Raw genomic sequence first — 17,881 nt, forward strand, 5'->3', positions numbered from 1 at the left:
ACCTGTACCCCCACGCATTGATATTTTCTTAACTCTTTCTTGAACTGCACTGTTGGTTAAGGGCTTGTATAAGCATTTCACGGTAAGGTCTACACCTGTTGTATTCGGCGCATGTGACAAATAAAGTTTGATTTGATTTGACACAACATAGCATCCTTAGTCCTTACAGACTCACGCCCAATATGATATATTGAGAAACAGGGTGTTCAAGTGATACAGTCAGAGATATATGATTTTAAACTGCACCCATTTTGTACCTCACATTTGTATTTGTACATGTTTTTGAGTTTGCATGGCTCTGGCCTTTTGGGGCCCTCTTGAGGCGCGAGCGGGACTCTTCACAATTAACAGCGACCTTTACACACAATGCTCCTGCGTAATTGAGTTTATTCATAGGAAGGGCAGTGGTGCACCAAAAACATCCTTCAAGGTCCTCAGATGGGAACACACTCACATTTTAGATTTTAGTCTACAACACACTGGCTATGAGACGGCTTCAACCTTTTTAGTAATTAGGTATTTGTGTGGTATAAGGGGTGGGGGGGTTCAAATGAGCATTGAAATGGAAAATAGAACCACTTGGGTTTTCCAAATATGTTTATCTGAGAGATGAGTGAGATGAGCAGCATCCACAATAATGAGTCACACATAACCTTCGGTGGTTATTGAACGTTTGGCCATCTATTTGAAGAGTGCACCCTTGCGATCTATTTGCATATTATTTCCTATTTTCTTTTGTTCCGGTAATTCCAGGTAGAAAAATACAGTATGCACACATTCATTCATCCTGTTGGTGTACTGCCTTTTTAACTGTCTGTAAAGTGACCATACACTGTGGCCATTTTCTGGGGCAATTTGCAGAACATTGGCTCATGAATTTGACCTTTTCTCAAGATAGGGGATTTAATGCTTACAAGAACAGCCTTATATGATCAATCAATCAATCAATCAATCAAATCTATTTCATAAAGCCCTTTTTCATCTATAATAAATGTTATACATGATATAATGTGTGTGTAAGCCTATTTGCCTTTTAGATTATTTATGTTTCACTCCATTGGTTTTTATTTGTAATTTCAGGTCATAATTTCTTGGGGCCGCACCCCTGATTTTCAAATATATATATATAAAAAAAACATCGAATCTCAATTGGTCTTTTCCTGTAGACGTGATCTACATCGATCCAGCCCCCTTTCTGGTGTTTGGACAATATATAAACGGACATAATTTAATCTCTCGCTGAGCTACCTAGTAACATCCTAATAACCATTACGTGAACCGCAGATGGGGAGGGTTTACAGCTGAGATTGACGTGTGTTCAACGGCAGCCGGAAAGAGAGAAAGCGGGGCGACAAGACGAGCACGCAGCCCAATAGAAACGGTACCAAGGAGTCACCTGTTGATCCGTAGGCTTTATGATGGTAAGTCAGACATCCTCTATTTCACTTTCACATGTTACACAGGTAAAAAAAATATATGTTAACTTGTTGAAAAGACGTTGCCATTGTAGAGAGAATTGTACAGACAATATATTGTGTTGTTTACACAATTATGGTTGAAGGGATCCAGGACGTGCCCGAAAGAAGAAAGCGGTCAGTGTGAGAAGTATATTTGTTCGTATCATTGACAAATTAAGAGTGGACTCCATATTTACAGCAATTATTCTGAAATGCAATGTCATTCTCTCGCTCGTCTGCCAGCATATAGCTTGAGCCCCGAGAAAAATATTCCCATCCCGTTGCTGTTTTTTTTTTGTCGAACAAATATCAAAATGTTGTGTATCGGTTAACTTTCAGTAGCCTATTTACGTAGTTTGACTTCATTTATGTCGAATATCTAGGTTTTTAAATCAGCATTAGATGGAAAACTTTCGTGTAACATGTGGTTTCCGGGGCCGGTGTAAGGAAAGGCGAGACTGATGCTGGGGATAGGGCGTCATTCAGCACTGAGCCACTGGACAGCTCCCACGTCCACAGTGTCTATTCGACAATCAACAACAAATATCGTTTATAAAAATAAAAATATTCGCTACTAGATTTTCAATTTGTTTGTTGGTCCTGTTAGCAACAAGATCAGACCATGTAATGACGTCATTAGTAGACTGCTAGTTCCTCCACAATACCTTTCATTCATCTGGCCTGGTTTTCTTCATTGAAATCCCCAGTTACTTTCAAGGGGAGAGCTTCATGAAATCCATGTCAAAAAGAGCCATTGAGATGTTCATATATAATTTTACATTTGAGTGTCATTTAAAAAAAAAGATATGTTACTGTCAACAGAAAATGAAGGAAAAGCATGACTTGGAAAGAAAGGCCTACTCAAAAGAGGAATTGACTTTTCCACATATAATGACACATTTCCTCTAAATGATCTGTTTCCCTGAGAGCGAGCTTTCTCTGCCTGTGATCAGCCAGCCTCTCTACAAACCATGGTTGCCAACATTTACTGTCATCCTTTCTCCCCCCCACCTTCCCTTCTCTTCCCTTACTAAATTGTCACCACCACCCCACTCTCTCCCAGTTGCTCCCAGTCCTGTTGCATAGCTACCTGCTCTGGCCATGAAACACATTGGAGATGGAAGACAATGATTATAGCTGTGAGTGTGCACGCTATCCAGATGATAAAATCAAGCCAAAAGCAAACAAAATTTTGATTTATTTTCTATCGGAAGTTCAGTCTTTGACTGTTGTCTGTTTTCCTTAGTGGTGACCGTACTGTGTAGATAATGTAACACAATATGAACACTATGACAATGTAGAACTGTTTTCACAACTATCTACAGTATGTAGCTCAGGCAAACACCATTATTAAGGCCAGCCCTATTTCTTTAATATTGGAATTTGATGAGAAAAGAAGGCACTCCATGCAGTAGCAGTGCTTTAGCAACTAAGGTTTATTATGAGTGCTATGTTCCCCTCCCCCATCTCCCCTCATACTGCTGTCCTCCTCCTCTTCCCCCTCTCCTCCTATCTCCTCTTTGAGAAGGGCTGAAAGGTTGGCATTAGAACAAAGGCAGAACGGAATGTCAACAGGCTTGAGAGAGAGAGAGAGAGAGAGACCCCCCCAGGGATGAGAAAAGGACAGTGCCAAATAAACCTCTCACCTCTACACCCTGTGTCACTTTTCATATCTTCCACTAGAGTTCCAACTACAGCTCCCAATAATTATGAGTAGTAGAGTGTGGTATTTACATGTTGAGTTCATACTGTATAAATGTGGATGTGCAGAGCGGGAATAAAAATGTTAGGTGGGTGCATATGTGAAATGTCAAGTGGAATAGGATAGCTCTGTGCTATCATGTCTTTCTTAATATTTTATTTCAGCTGAAGCGAGGGATCCAGAACACCAGACGGATGGATGGAGAGAGAGACAACTGATCCTAGTGCTGTGTGGAAGACTAGTGATTTTGTTGTGATGCTGAGCAATGAGAATAACAACAAGTCCCAGTCTGCCCCTCAGCACAGGGCACTGGCCTACAGTCTGCTGCATACTACAAGTTCAAGTCCCAGTTTTTTTATTGGTCATATACACATGATATTAACAGAGTACCCAGTGAAATGAAATGCTGACTTGTAGGTTCACCTCTTGACAGTGCAACAACAAAAGAAGCAGGTAATAAAACAACCAAATGAAAACTCAATGGGATAAAATAGAGTAGTAATTTAGAAAGAATATATTATAAAATATAATGCAAATTAAATTAAGACTGATATTTACAATATGTGGCGGGAATTGTGCAATAGATTGTGCAACGATAATAGAGTCCAGTAACATCAGTCGTGTGAGTGGGAAGGTGTGTGTGTGTGTGTGTGTGTTTGAGCCTATGTGTAGGTGTGTGTGGGTGAGTATACAAACACTGTGTGAGTGTGTGGCTTTGTGGTGTAATGGAAGTTAATTAAACACTAGAACATTGATAAAAATACAAAACGGGTACAAATGGTCACATCCAAACAATCAGGAAATACATCAGACATGTGGAATCTCGTGAATACACATGCTTTGATCAGTTGTCCAGGCATGCTGCTCAAAGGGAGAGGCAGCCATTTCCCCCTGGTAATCTTTTGAGATTAGCGTTTTAACCTGATATATTTGAACTAGGGCAAACTTACAGTTCAAAGTACAGAAAGCCCACAGTGTATGGCTCTATGACTACACCTCATAGATAAAAACACTTTTTCTGACATCAAAGGATGTAAAAGAGGACCTTTTGAAAATGGTCCATTGCTGAACTGGAATAATTCAAATGACATGCTTTCCAGCATGTCATAACACCAGGCCTGGGTTCAAATATGTGTTGGAGTATCAAAAGGATCAAAAGGACCGGTGGGTTAGAAGAACCCGTGGCTAGAACACAAAGCCTTTCATGCCCCTGCACATACAACCTGGAGGGGGCTTAAATTAAGGTGGGCCAATGCCCATTTTCTCAAAATGTACCATTAAAGCAGCCATCAATTGCACACTTGTGACCACCCATAATGAGATATAGCCAATATTGTCAATCAATACAGCCTGAGGACGAATGCTTCCCATATAACCACCCACGTCCTCCGACCAGGTAAGTCTGATTAGTCACAATGGGTGCTGCACATCGCTAGTGGATAAGGAGCATTCAACCCCTCCCACTCCATTACAATGGAAAGCATTCACCACCCCCACCGCCATTACAATGGAAAGCATTCACCACCCCCACCGCCATTACAATGGAAAGCATTCACCATCCCCATTACAATGGAAAGCATTAACCATCCCCACCGCCATTACAGTGGAAAGCATTAACCATCCCCACCGCCATTACAGTGGAAAGCATTCACCATCCCCACCGCCATTACAATGGAAAGCATTAACCATCCCCACCGCCATTACAATGGAAAGCATTAACCACCCCCACCGCCATTACAATGGAAAGCATTAACCATCCCCACCGCCATTACAATGGAAACCATTAACCATCCCCATTACAATGGAAAGCATTCACCACCCCCACCACCATTACAATGGAAAGCATTCACCATCCCCACCGCCATTACAATGGAAAGCATTAACCATCCCCACCGCCATTACAATGGAAAGCATTCACCATCCCCATTACAATGGAAAGCATTCACCACCCCCATTACAATGGAAAGCATTCACCACCCCCACCGCCATTACAATGGAAAGCATTCACCATCCCCCCCACCCCCACCGCCATTACAATGGAAAGCATTCACCATCCCCACCACCATTACAATGGAAAGCATTAACCATCCCCACCGCCATTACAATGGAAAGCATTAACCATCCCCATTACAATGGAAAGCATTCACCACCCCCATTACAATGGAAAGCATTCACCAGCCCCATTACAATGGAAAGTATTCACCACCACCATTACAATGGAAAGCATTCACCATCCCCACCGCCATTACAATGGAAAGCATTAACCATCCCCACCGCCATTACAATGGAAAGCATTCACCACCCCCACCGCCATTACAATGGAAAGCATTAACCATCCCCACCGCCATTACAATGGAAACCATTAACCATCCCCATTACAATGGAAAGCATTTACCACCCCCACCACTATTACAATGGAAAGCATTCACCACCCCCACCGCCATTACAATGGAAAGCATTCACCACCCCCACCGCCAGGGTAGCCTAGTGGTTAGAGTGTTGGACTAGTAACCGAAAGGTTGCGAGTTCAAATCCCCGACCTGACAAGGTACAAATCTGTCGTTCTGCCCCTGAACATGCAGTTAACCCACTGTTCGTAGGCCGTCATTGAAAATAAGAATTTGTTCTTAAGAATTTGTTCTTAACTGACTTGCCTAGTTAAATAAAGGTAAAATAAAAAATTACAATGGAAAGCATTCACCACCCCCACTGCCATTACAATGGAAAGCATTAACCATCCCCACCGCCATTACAATGGAAAGCATTCACCATCCCCATTACAATGGAAAGCATTAACCATCCCCACCGCCATTACAGTGGAAAGCATTAACCATCCCCACCGCCATTACAGTGGAAAGCATTCACCATCCCCACCGCCATTACAATGGAAAGCATTCACCATCCCCATTACAATGGAAAGCATTCACCATCCCCATTACAATGGAAAGCATTCACCACCCCCATTACAATGGAAAGCATTCACCACCCCCACCGCCATTACAATGGAAAGCATTCACCACCCCCACCGCCATTACAATGGAAAGCATTAACCATCCCCAGCGCCATTACAATGGAAAACATTCACCATCCCCACCGCCATTACAATGGAAAGCATTAACCATCCCCACCGCCATTACAATGGAAAGCATTTTGATCACAGGATAAGCACCACAAAGATACAACATCCAACCATAGGTGGAGTTGGGCTTCCTGTGTGGGAACAGTGGTAAGTGGTTCATGCCATAGACCTACGGGGGTTCACTTAAAGGGCCAATCCGCAGTTGAAATATAAACAAAGTGTTGTCCCCACCACTGTTTCGGTAACAAGCTGATAGATGGGGCTGGAGAAATGTAATCACTCTCAAATACATAGATAGAGCTATGGATGCAAGGACTGACCAACCATGATAAACTACATGACAAATAGTATGTGGACGCCTGCTTGTCGAACATTTCATTCCAAAATCATTGGCATTATTAATATGGAGTTGGTCCCCCGTTTGCTGCTATAAGAGCCTCCACTCTTCTGGGAAGGCTTTCCACTAGATGTTGAAACATTGCTGCGGGGACTTGCTTCCATTCAGCCACAAGAGCATTAGTGAGGTCAGGGACTGATGTTGGGTGATTAGGCCTGGCTCTCAGTCGGCGTACCAATTATTGGTCACATACACATGGTTAGCAGATGTTATTGTGAGTGTAGTGAAGCATAGAATAGTCTAGAGTGTCATTGTATTCTGTAGAGTTAAGATTTTCCTTCACTGGAACTAAAGGGCCTAGCCCGAACCATGAAAAACAGCCTCAGATCATTATTCCTTCTCCCCCAAAATTTACAGTTGGCACTATGCATAGTGGCATGTAACGTTATGGCATCCACCAAACCAAGATTCGTCCGTTGGACTGCCAGATGGTGAAGCATGATTCATCATTCCACTGCTCCAGTCAAACAGCGGCGAGCTTTACACCACTCCAGCCAATGCTTGCTCAGCCTTGGAAACCCATTTCATGAAGCTCCCGACTAACAGTTCTTGTGCTGACATTGCTTCCAGAGGCAGTTTGAAACTTGGTAGTGCAGAAGCACACCATTCCAACCGTGAAGCACAGGGGTGGCAGCATCATGTTGTGGGGGTGCTTTGCTGCAGAAGGGACTGGGGCACTTCACAAAATAGATGGCCTGTGTGGATATATTGAAGCAACATCTCAAGACATCAGTCAGGAAGTTAAAGCTTGGTCGCAAATGGTCAATGACCCCAAGCATACTTCTTAAACATCGCTTCACGACTACTCCCATCCTAGTTCATCCTGACCCTTCCCGTCAGTTCGTGGTGGAACGCCACGGAGAAAAATTACGATGTGGGAATTCGTGAGCTTCTCGCAGTGAAGATGGCGTTGGAGGAATTGAGGCACTAACTGGAAGGGGCAGAACATCCGTTCATCGTATGGCCCGACCACTAACATCTGGAGTATCTCCGCACTGCCAATCGCCTCAACTCCAGGCAAGCTAGATGAGCCCTGCTGTTCACACAGTTCAACTTCTCCATCTCATATCGGCCAGGATCCAAGAATGTCAAGCCAGATGCACTGTCTCGCCGTTATAGCCCCACGGCTATTACCCTGGAGCCCAAAACCATGCTTCCCACCTCGTGCCTGGCAACGGCACTCAGCTGGGGTATAGGGAAACAGGTCCGGGAGGCACAGCATTCCCAGGGGGGGTCCCAATGACCAGAAGTTTGTGCTTGACGCGGTCCTGGAGTGGGCCCACTCCTCCAGACCTAGCCTGCCACCCGGGGTCCCGCCGGACCCTGGCATTTGTGTGACAACACTTTTGGTGGCCCACTATGGTCCCTGACGTCTACGCATTCATCGCCGCTTGCACAGCGTATGCTCAGAACAAGACTCCTCGGACAAAGCTCCGGCTGGCCTTCTGCAAACTCTGCCTGTCCCTCACTGTCCCACACATCCCTGGATTTCATCACGGGTCTCCCCCAGTCTGAGGGCAACACTGCCATCCTGACTGTGGTCGACCGGTTTTCCAAGGCTGCCCACTTCATTCCTCTCCCCAAACTAGCCTCGCCCATGGTGATGGCCCAGCTCATCAGCACGTCTTCCGGATCATGGACTGCGCATGGACATGGTCTCCGACCAGGGTCCTCAGTTCTCGTCCCAGTTTTGGAAGGCGTTCTGCACCCTCATTGGGTCGTCGGCCAGCCTGTCCTCTGGGTTCCACCCCCAGTCCAATAGCCATTCGGTGCAAGCCAACCTGGACCATGAGACAAATCTGCGCTGCCTGTTCTCCATCAACCCCACCACCTGGAGCCAGCAGCTTGTGTGGGTGGAATTCGCACGCAACTCCCTTCCTTGCTCTGCCCTTTGAATGTTCCCTGGGTTATCAGCCCCCTCTCTTCCCCGAGCAGGAGGAAGAGGTCGGCGTACCCTCTGCCCAGATGTTTGTCCGCCACTGTCGTCATACCTGGAGGAGAGCCTGATCGGCCCTCCTCAAGACCACCTCCAGGTATCGACGAAAAGTGGATCACCATCAGACCCCGGGTCCCCGGGCTATCCACCCGGGATCTGCCCCTCCGGGTGGAATCCCGCAAACTCTCCCCCCGGTCCCTCAGCTGTTCGTCTTCTGTTGCCCCATGCCCTTCGTATACACCCCACCTTTCATGTGTCCCTTGTTAAACCCATGTCTCACAGCCCTTTGTCTCCTGTTTGTCAAGTCAACCAGCGTTTTTTGTATCAGCTCCTGCTTTTCTCCAGTCTCTCTTTATTCGTCCTCCTGGTTTTGACTCTTGCCTGTCCTGACCCTGAGCCCGCCTGACCACTCTGCCTGTCCTGACCCTGAGCCCGCCCGCCTGACCACTTTGCCTGTCCTGACCTTGAGCCCGCCTGACCACTCTGCCTGACCCTGAGCCTGCTTGCCGTCCAGTACCTTTGCCCTGTCTCTGGATTACCGACCTTTTCCATGACCTGACCCATAGGCTACCTGCCGTCCTGTACCTTTGCCCCTGTTGCTGTAATAAATATTGTTACTTCGATACGGTCTGCATCTGGGTCTTACCTTATCCTGATAGAATATAAAAACTGAAGAAACAAAGAAAGATAAAAAGCTAAATGAAAAACGGTCTAACCTATAGACCCCTTTCTAGTACACAACACACTGACGTAACATACAGATGTCACTTCTCTTGGCTGCAGTAAGAAAGCCATCGCCATCTTCGCCCATTCAATAGAGCCTAGATGTACATTTTTATTACATCTAAACAAAATCACTTTTGGGGATTCTTATACACTTACAATGTTTTGATTCTTGCTTGAACAGTCGTTAACATTATATTTGGTTGTGATCTTTGCAAAATAACTATTGTTAGCTAAAATGCTAACGCTCATTAGCATAGGCTGTAGCAAAAGCTAGCCGAAGAGCCATTTTACTGGTACAATGCAACAAGTACACTGCAGTTGATTTGCGATAATGACACAAACATTATATTAAGGAGAACATTCGTATGAGCCTTAAAATTAAAATATTATCTAAAAGTAGAGTGAAATGCACTCATAAGAAAAGTGTAAATATAAGCTTTTTCTGTGTTCTGCCACAAACTTGAGCCCATAGCCCTTGTGCAGCAATGTTTGCAAACACAGAAAGGGGTCTATAATGGAGCGCTATCGACACACCCACTCCTTTCCACACTCTCATTATTTTCCTTTCGACACACCCACTCCTTTCCACACTCCCACTACTTTCCCTTCAACACAACTCCTTGCGCATCCTTTGGTTGCCATATTGAGCAGCAGCTACCCATACTTGAACAAATGGCAAAGGAAAACCTACGCAAGGAGATCAACTGAGGCCAAAGCCACAACTTCATCTCATAGTTTCAAGTCAGGATTTGACGTAATGTGGATGAACGTCAAATTTTGACCCATTAATTCCGCATTGTTACAGGGTTCAGTCCGTGTAGTTACAGGGTTCAGTCCGTGTAGTTACAGGGTTCAGTCCGTGTAGTTACAGGGTTCAGTCCGTGTAGTTACAGGGTTCAGTCCGTGTAGTTACAGGGTTTGAACAGAAACAACCCAAAGGGTTACAGGTAGAGCTTTGGTTTGTGGAAAGCATAAAACAAAATACAACAAAAAAATGTGTTTCCATTTGGAAATTCAGGGCTACTGAGTGGACAGCACTGCCACATATAAAATAATCGTTTAAACAATGACTTGTAGGGGTGTTCGTTTAATTTGGAAGCTTTTATTTTCATATTTACCACTGTACATTAAATATACCACTACATTTTAAACAAATAGGAGAATGGTTAAATTAGCATTCTTTAGAGACACAGAACAGAATCACATTTGTCTTGGTAAAATGTATTTTATACAATAAGGAAGTGAAATGTCATCAACACCAAGCGCGTGTTCACCCAATCTGTGCCGGAGTGAGTGAACACCCTACTATACAGTGAACAGATAGTAGGGGTAACACCCTACTATCTTATCCTAAACAACTGTTCCCTAACCTAACCCTGCCTACTCTGTGTACTATATATTTGTATTTATTATGGATCCCCATTAGTTACTGCAGCAGCTACTCTTGCTGGAGTCCAGCAAAATGAAGGCAGTTATATACAATTGAAAAAACATGACATTTCACAATACATGAAGTGTGTGCCCTCAGGCCACTACTCTACTACCACATAGCTCCCCGTGTACATTTAAGGGCCAGCCATACTGCCCTGTTCTGAGCCAATTGTAATTTTCCTAAGTCGTTCTTTGTGGTACTTGACCACACGACTGGACAGTAGTCCAGGTGCCACAAAACTAGGGTCTGTAAGACCTGCCTTGTTGATAGCATTGTTAAGAAGGAAGAGCAGCACTTTAATATGGACACACCTCTCCCCATCGTAGCTACTGTTGCATCAGTATGTTTTGACCAGGACAGTTTACAATCCAGGGTTATGTCCTCAACTTGCTCAATTTTCACATTATTCATTACAATATTTAGTTGAGGATCCAGGTTTAGTGAATGATTTGTCTCAAATACAATGCTTTTAATATTTAGGACTAACTTGTTTCTTGACACACATTCTAAAACTGACTGCAGCTTAGTTAAGTGTTGCAGTGATTTCACTTGCTGTGGAAGCTGATGTGTGGAGTCATCAGCAAACATAGACACACTGGCTTTACTCAGAGCCAGTGGCAGGTCATTAGTAAAGATTGAAAACAGTAAAGGGGTCTAGACAGCTGCCCTGGGGAATGCCTGACTCTACCTTGATTATGTTGGAGAGGCTTCCATTGAAGAACACCCTCTGTGTTCTGTTAGACGGGTAACTTTCCATCCACAATATAGCAGGGGATGTAAAGCAGTAGATTATGATCAATAATGTCAAAAGCTGCACTGAAGTCTAACAAAACAACTCCCACAATATTTTTATTATAAATATATCTCATCCAATCATCAGTCATTTGTGTAAGTGCCGTCCGTACATGTTGAATGCCCTTCCCTATAACCATGTTGAAATCTGTTGTTCATTTGTTTACTCAAAGGTTGGTAAGGCAGCTGAGCCAGTAAAGGGTGCTTTGCTATTCTTGGCCTGAGGACACACACGTTCCTGTAGGCTTATGTGCTTCCTTAACTAGGGGTATGGTGGCTCCTTCAGTATGTGTAGGAGTTCTGGATGATGATGTCTCTGAAGAAGGGGAACCAGTCTCTGCACAAGCAGGCGAAGTAGATGTATCCAGGGTAAAATGACTCCTTCTGGTGTGTGGCCTCGGCCTTGATGATGTGGAGGGCAGCATCGTTGGCTGGGTAGGCCGTGTTGGTATATCCTCTGGAGGTGGCATAGAACAATGTAAAGACCTCTGTGATTGCCAACAATGATTTTGCCACCAAGTACTAAGTTATGTTTTGCAGAGGGGTCAAATACTTATTTCCCTTATTAAAATGCAAATCAATTTATAAAATTTTTCACGTGTTTTTCTGGATTTTTTTGTTGTTTTTCACATTCTGACCTTAGTTCTTTTGTTATGTCTTTGTTTTAGTATAGTCAGGGCGTGAGTTGGGTGGGTTGTCTATGTGAGTTTTTCTATGATTTTCTATTTCTGTGTTTGGCCTGGTATGGTTCTCAATCAGAGGCAGCTGTCAATCGTTGTCCCTGATTGAGAACCATATTTAGGGAGCCTGTTTTCTATTGTGTTTCGTGGGTGATTATTTTCTGTTTTCTGTTGTGTGTCTGCACCAGCCAGTACTGTTTTCGGTCGTTTCTCTTTGTTATTTCCGTGTTCATTTGAATAAATATGGACACATACCACGCTGCACCTTGGTCCTCACCTTCTTCCACCAACAACGGCCATTAAATTGTTATTTTGTCTCTCACTGTTCAAATAAACCTACCATTAAAACTATAGAGTGATCATTTCTTTGTCAGTGGGCAAACATACAAAATCAGCAGGGGATCAAATACTGGTTTCCCTCACTGTATATGCTTTAATCAGGACTCCATCTGAAATGGCCTATTCCCTATATAGTGCAATACTAGGTGCAATTTCAAATGCACACCAGGTTATCTCAGTGGTTTGAATAAAGGTTGCAGAATAAAATAACGACACATTGGTAAGATCTACATGATACCTACTGTAATGTTTTACCTTAACTCCCCATTACACTTTAACTAAGATCTACATGATACCTACTGTAATGTTTTACCTTAACTCCCCATTACACTTTAACTAAGATCTACATGATACCTACTGTAATGTTTTACCTTAACTCCCCATTACACTTTAACTAAGACCTACATGATACCTACTGTAATGTTTTACCTTAACTCCCCATTACACTTTAACTAAGATCTACATGATACCTACTGTAATGTTTTACCTTAACTCCCCATTACACTTGAACTAAGACCTACATGATACCTACTGTAATGTTTTACCTTAACTCCCCATTACACTTTAACTAAGACCTACATGATACCTACTGTAATGTTTTACCTTAACTCCCCATTACACTTTAACTAAGACCTACATGATACCTACTGTAATGTTTTACCTTAACTCCCATTACACTTTAACTAAGATCTACATGATACCTACTGTAATGTTTTACCTTAACTCCCCATTACACTTTAACTAAGACCTACATGATACCTACTGTAATGTTTTACCTTAACTCCCCATTACACTTTAACTAAGACCTACATGATACCTACTGTAATGTTTTACCTTAACTCCCCATTACACTTTAACTAAGATCTACATGATACCTACTGTAATGTTTTACCTTAACTCCCCATTACACTTTAACTAAGACCTACATGATACCTACTGTAATGTTTTACCTTAACTCCCCATTACACTTTAACTAAGACCTACATGATACCTACTGTAATGTTTTACCTTAACTCCCCATTACACTTTAACTAAGACCTACATGATACCTACTGTAATGTTTTACCTTAACTCCCCATTACACTTTAACTAAGATCTACATGATACCTACTGTAATGTTTTACCTTAACTCCCCATTACACTTTAACTAAGAGCTACATGATACCTACTGTAATGTTTTACCTTAACTCCCCATTACACTTTAACTAAGATCTACATGATACCTACTGTAATGTTTTACCTTAACTCCCCATTACACTTTAACTAAGATCTACATGATACCTACTGTAATGTTTTACCTTAACTCCCCATTACACTTTAACTAAGACCTACATGATACCTACTGTAATGTTTTACCTTAACTCCCCATTACACTTTAACTAAGACCTACATGATACCTACTGTAATGTTTTACCTTAACTCCCCATTACACTTTAACTAAGACCTACATGATACCTACTGTAATGTTTTACCTTAACTCCCCATTACACTTTAACTAAGACCTACTATAAATGCAGCAGTTACTGAACTATCAGAAATATATACCATTACATAATCACTCAATACAACTCATTCATGTTGTTTCTCTTAAGTGACCAGTCATTCAACATCACAAGCACAACCAGTCTTGATGTCATGAATCTATTCAGAAGAGAGGAGAGTTGAAGAATACACATCTCTTATTCTGTTGCAAACCCAAGTGTAAATGGCTCCTGTGACTAACGTGATTTGGTCCATGGCTGAGTCTGTGTCTATCAGGCCCAGTGTGGTGATGGTCAGAGACACATTGCTGCGCTGCTCATGCTGCATGGAACCAAAGAAACCGTTCACTGCAAACTTGATGGCCCCACAAAAGGAGTGGTTATCTTACCTGTAGAGGAGAGAGGTGAGAGAAAGGTGGTGAGTTCACACAGTATCCACAGTGCTTGTCTGAGTACTTCAGACTGAGAAGAACAGGATTTTACATTTTATTCTCCCTATAAGGATTACTTGTGCAGTTGCATCTGTATAAGACTATATGTGTAAGACTATCTGTATAAGACTGTCTGTATACGACTGCAACTGTATAAGACTGTATCTATATAATGCTATCTGTATAAGACTGTCTGTATAAGACTGTATCAGTATAAGACTATATGTATATAATATTATCTGTATAAGACTATCTGTATAAGACTATCTGTATAATACTATATATGTATAATACTATATCTGTACAAGACTATATGTATAATACTATATCTGTATAAGACAATCTATATAAGACTATCTGTGTAAATCTGTATTGTATAAGGCTGTGTGATGTGTACTCACCCAACAGAGATGACACTACAATCATAGACCCTGCACTCTGCTCCAGTACTGGTGAAGCTGCTGAAGCCATGTTCACATAGCTGAGGAAATTCAACTTTGGAAGACAACACATTCAAAACTACACTCAAAGAATGACCTTGTCTCGCATGGCCAGACACAAGACTTGAAGTATAGCCTAATATGAAGAAGAAGAAAACAAAAGTGTACCTGCATCAGTTCCCTGATGTGATCCCCATCTCCGTTCCACATGGCGAATGGGGTGGATCCAATGTGATTTAGAACCAGGATGTCAAGACCTCCTGTCGAAAAAGAGAAACAGACACTAGTGTGCCTTATGAATCTCTAACACAACATAATAAATACTCACAATATGACTGAATGTATTCTTAGTGATCAGTCCTTACCCAGTTGTTCGACAGCCATCCTCACCACTCTCTCTGGGGCTGAGGACTGGGACATGTCCCCTGTCACATACAGAGCCTTCTGAGCCCAGGCTTGTGCACTTCGCTGCCACCTACAGGACAGAGGGAGCAATGACACACTGGTACAGAGGCTGTCAATATCTATCTGGTCATCATGAGACAGTAGAAAGAATAGAAGTTCATAGTCAGTCAGTCAGACAGACAGACAGACAGACAGACAGACAGACAGACACAGAAACTGACACAGACAGACAGACAGACAGACAGACAGACAGACAGACAGACAGACAGACAGACAGACAGACAGACAGACAGACAGACAGACAGACAGACAGACAGAAACTGACAGAGACAGAAACTGACACAGACAGACAGACAGACAGACAGACAGACAGACAGACAGACAGAGACAGAAACTGACACAGACAGACAGACAGACAGACAGACAGACAGACAGACAGACAGACAGACAGACAGACAGACAGACAGACAGACAGACAGAAACTGACACAGACAGACAGACAGACAGACAGACAGACAGACAGACAGACAGACAGACAGACAGACAGACAGAAACTGACACAGACAGACAGACAGACAGAGACAGAAACTGACACAGATAGACAGACAGAGACAGAGACAGAAACTGACACAGACAGACAGACAGACAGACAGACAGAAACTGACACAGACAGACAGACAGAGACAGAAACTGACACAGACAGACAGACAGAGACAGAAACTGACACAGACAGTGCGTAAAACACTTAATTGTCATCATATGATGATCACATACTATTAAATACGGAACAAAAATATAAATGCAACATGTAAAGCGTTGGTCCCATGTTTCATGAGATGAAATACATGTATATTGTTGGTCCTATGTTTCATGAGATGAAATACATGTATATTGTTGGTCCCATGTTTCATGAGATGAAATACATGTATATTGTTGGTCCCATGTTTCATGAGATGAAATACATGTATATTGTTGGTCCTATGTTTCATGAGATGAAATACATGTATATTGTTGGTCCCCTGTTTCATGAGATGAAATACATGTATATTGTTGGTCCTATGTTTCATGAGATGAAATACATGTATATTGTTGGTCCCATGTTTCATGAGATGAAATACATGTATATTGTTGGTCCCCTGTTTCATGAGATGAAATACATGTATATTGTTGGTCCCCTGTTTCATGGGCTGAAATACATGTATATTGTTGGTCCCCTGTTTCATGAGATGAAATACATGTATATTGTTGGTCCCCTGTTTCATGAGCTGAAATACATGTATATTGTTGGTCCCCTGTTTCATGAGATGAAATACATGTATATTGTTGGTCCCCTGTTTCATGAGATGAAATACATGTATATTGTTGGTCCCCTGTTTCATGAGATGAAATACATGTATATTGTTGGTCCCCTGTTTCACGAGATGAAATACATGTATATTGTTGGTCCCCTGTTTCATGAGATGAAATACATGTATATTGTTGGTCCCCTGTTTCATGAGATGAAATACATGTACATTGTTGGTCCCCTGTTTCACGAGATGAAATAAAAGATCCCAGAAATGTTCCATACACACAAAAAGCTTATTTAAATCAAATGTTGTGGACAAATTTGTTTACATCCCTACTAGTAAGCATTTTTCCTTTGCCACGATAATCTATATACCGGATAGGTGTGGCATATCAAGAAGCTGATTAAACAACATGATCATTACACAGGTGTAACTTGTGCTGGGGACAATAAAAGGCCACTCTAAAATGTACAGTTTTGTCACAAAACACAATGCCACAGATGTCTCAAGGTTTGAGGGTGAGTGCAATTGGCATGCTGACTCCAGGAATGTCCACCAAAGCTGTTGCCAGAGAATTGAATGTGTAATTTCTCTACCACAAGCCGCCTCAAGCAATGTTTTAGAGAGTTTGGAAGTACGTCCAACCAGCCTCACAACCGCAGACCACGTGTATGGTGTTGTGTGGGCGAGTGGTTTGTTGATGTCAACATTGTGAACACAGTGCCCCATGGTGGCGGTGGAGTTATGGTGAGGGCAGGAATAAGGTAGCGTATCATACTAATTTAATAGTATTTATTTACTATGTTACATCTACCCCTGAGTCTAGGTTGCACGACTATCACAGCACACTGTGTATGCTGGTAACATTGTGGGAGGCAAGCCGTCTGGAGAGACTATGTATATGGACTGATTACATTAAAGGCAATAAATACATAGCTGCACCGGGGACGGTCAAAGTAACTTATGTTGATATCAGGGTAAGACATGAAAAATTAAGATAAGATTTGTCATATCAAGAAGTTGGGACTATAAAGGTTATCTACAAAAAGATGATTAGGAGTTCATTGGCTTTAAAGTTCCAAACCCTCATTGGTTTAAATGGTGTCAGGAATGTTATATTGTATTCTTTTTAACTTAACATGAATTGGGGTATTTAGAGTTGTATATAGGTAGAGAATATGGTACAGAGCAAAGCTATGTCAATAACTCAATTTGCAATTAGAACTTTCTAGTCCCAAATTCTCAATGACAAATTAAGATAAGAAATGAAGTGTTATACTATAACACATTAGGTT

At 42.4% G+C, this 17,881-nt stretch overlaps 1 pseudogene; it reads right to left on the reverse strand.

The window, feature by feature from the left end:
- Positions 1 to 10,489: 10,489 nt before the first annotated feature.
- Positions 10,490 to 17,315, reverse strand: LOC115114025 (hydroxysteroid 11-beta-dehydrogenase 1-like protein; annotated as a pseudogene).
- Between the last annotated feature and the right edge of the window lie 566 nt (positions 17,316 to 17,881).

This window comes from Oncorhynchus nerka, linkage group LG9b (assembly GCF_034236695.1).
Source record: "Oncorhynchus nerka isolate Pitt River linkage group LG9b, Oner_Uvic_2.0, whole genome shotgun sequence".
Lineage (NCBI taxonomy): Eukaryota > Metazoa > Chordata > Actinopteri > Salmoniformes > Salmonidae > Oncorhynchus > Oncorhynchus nerka.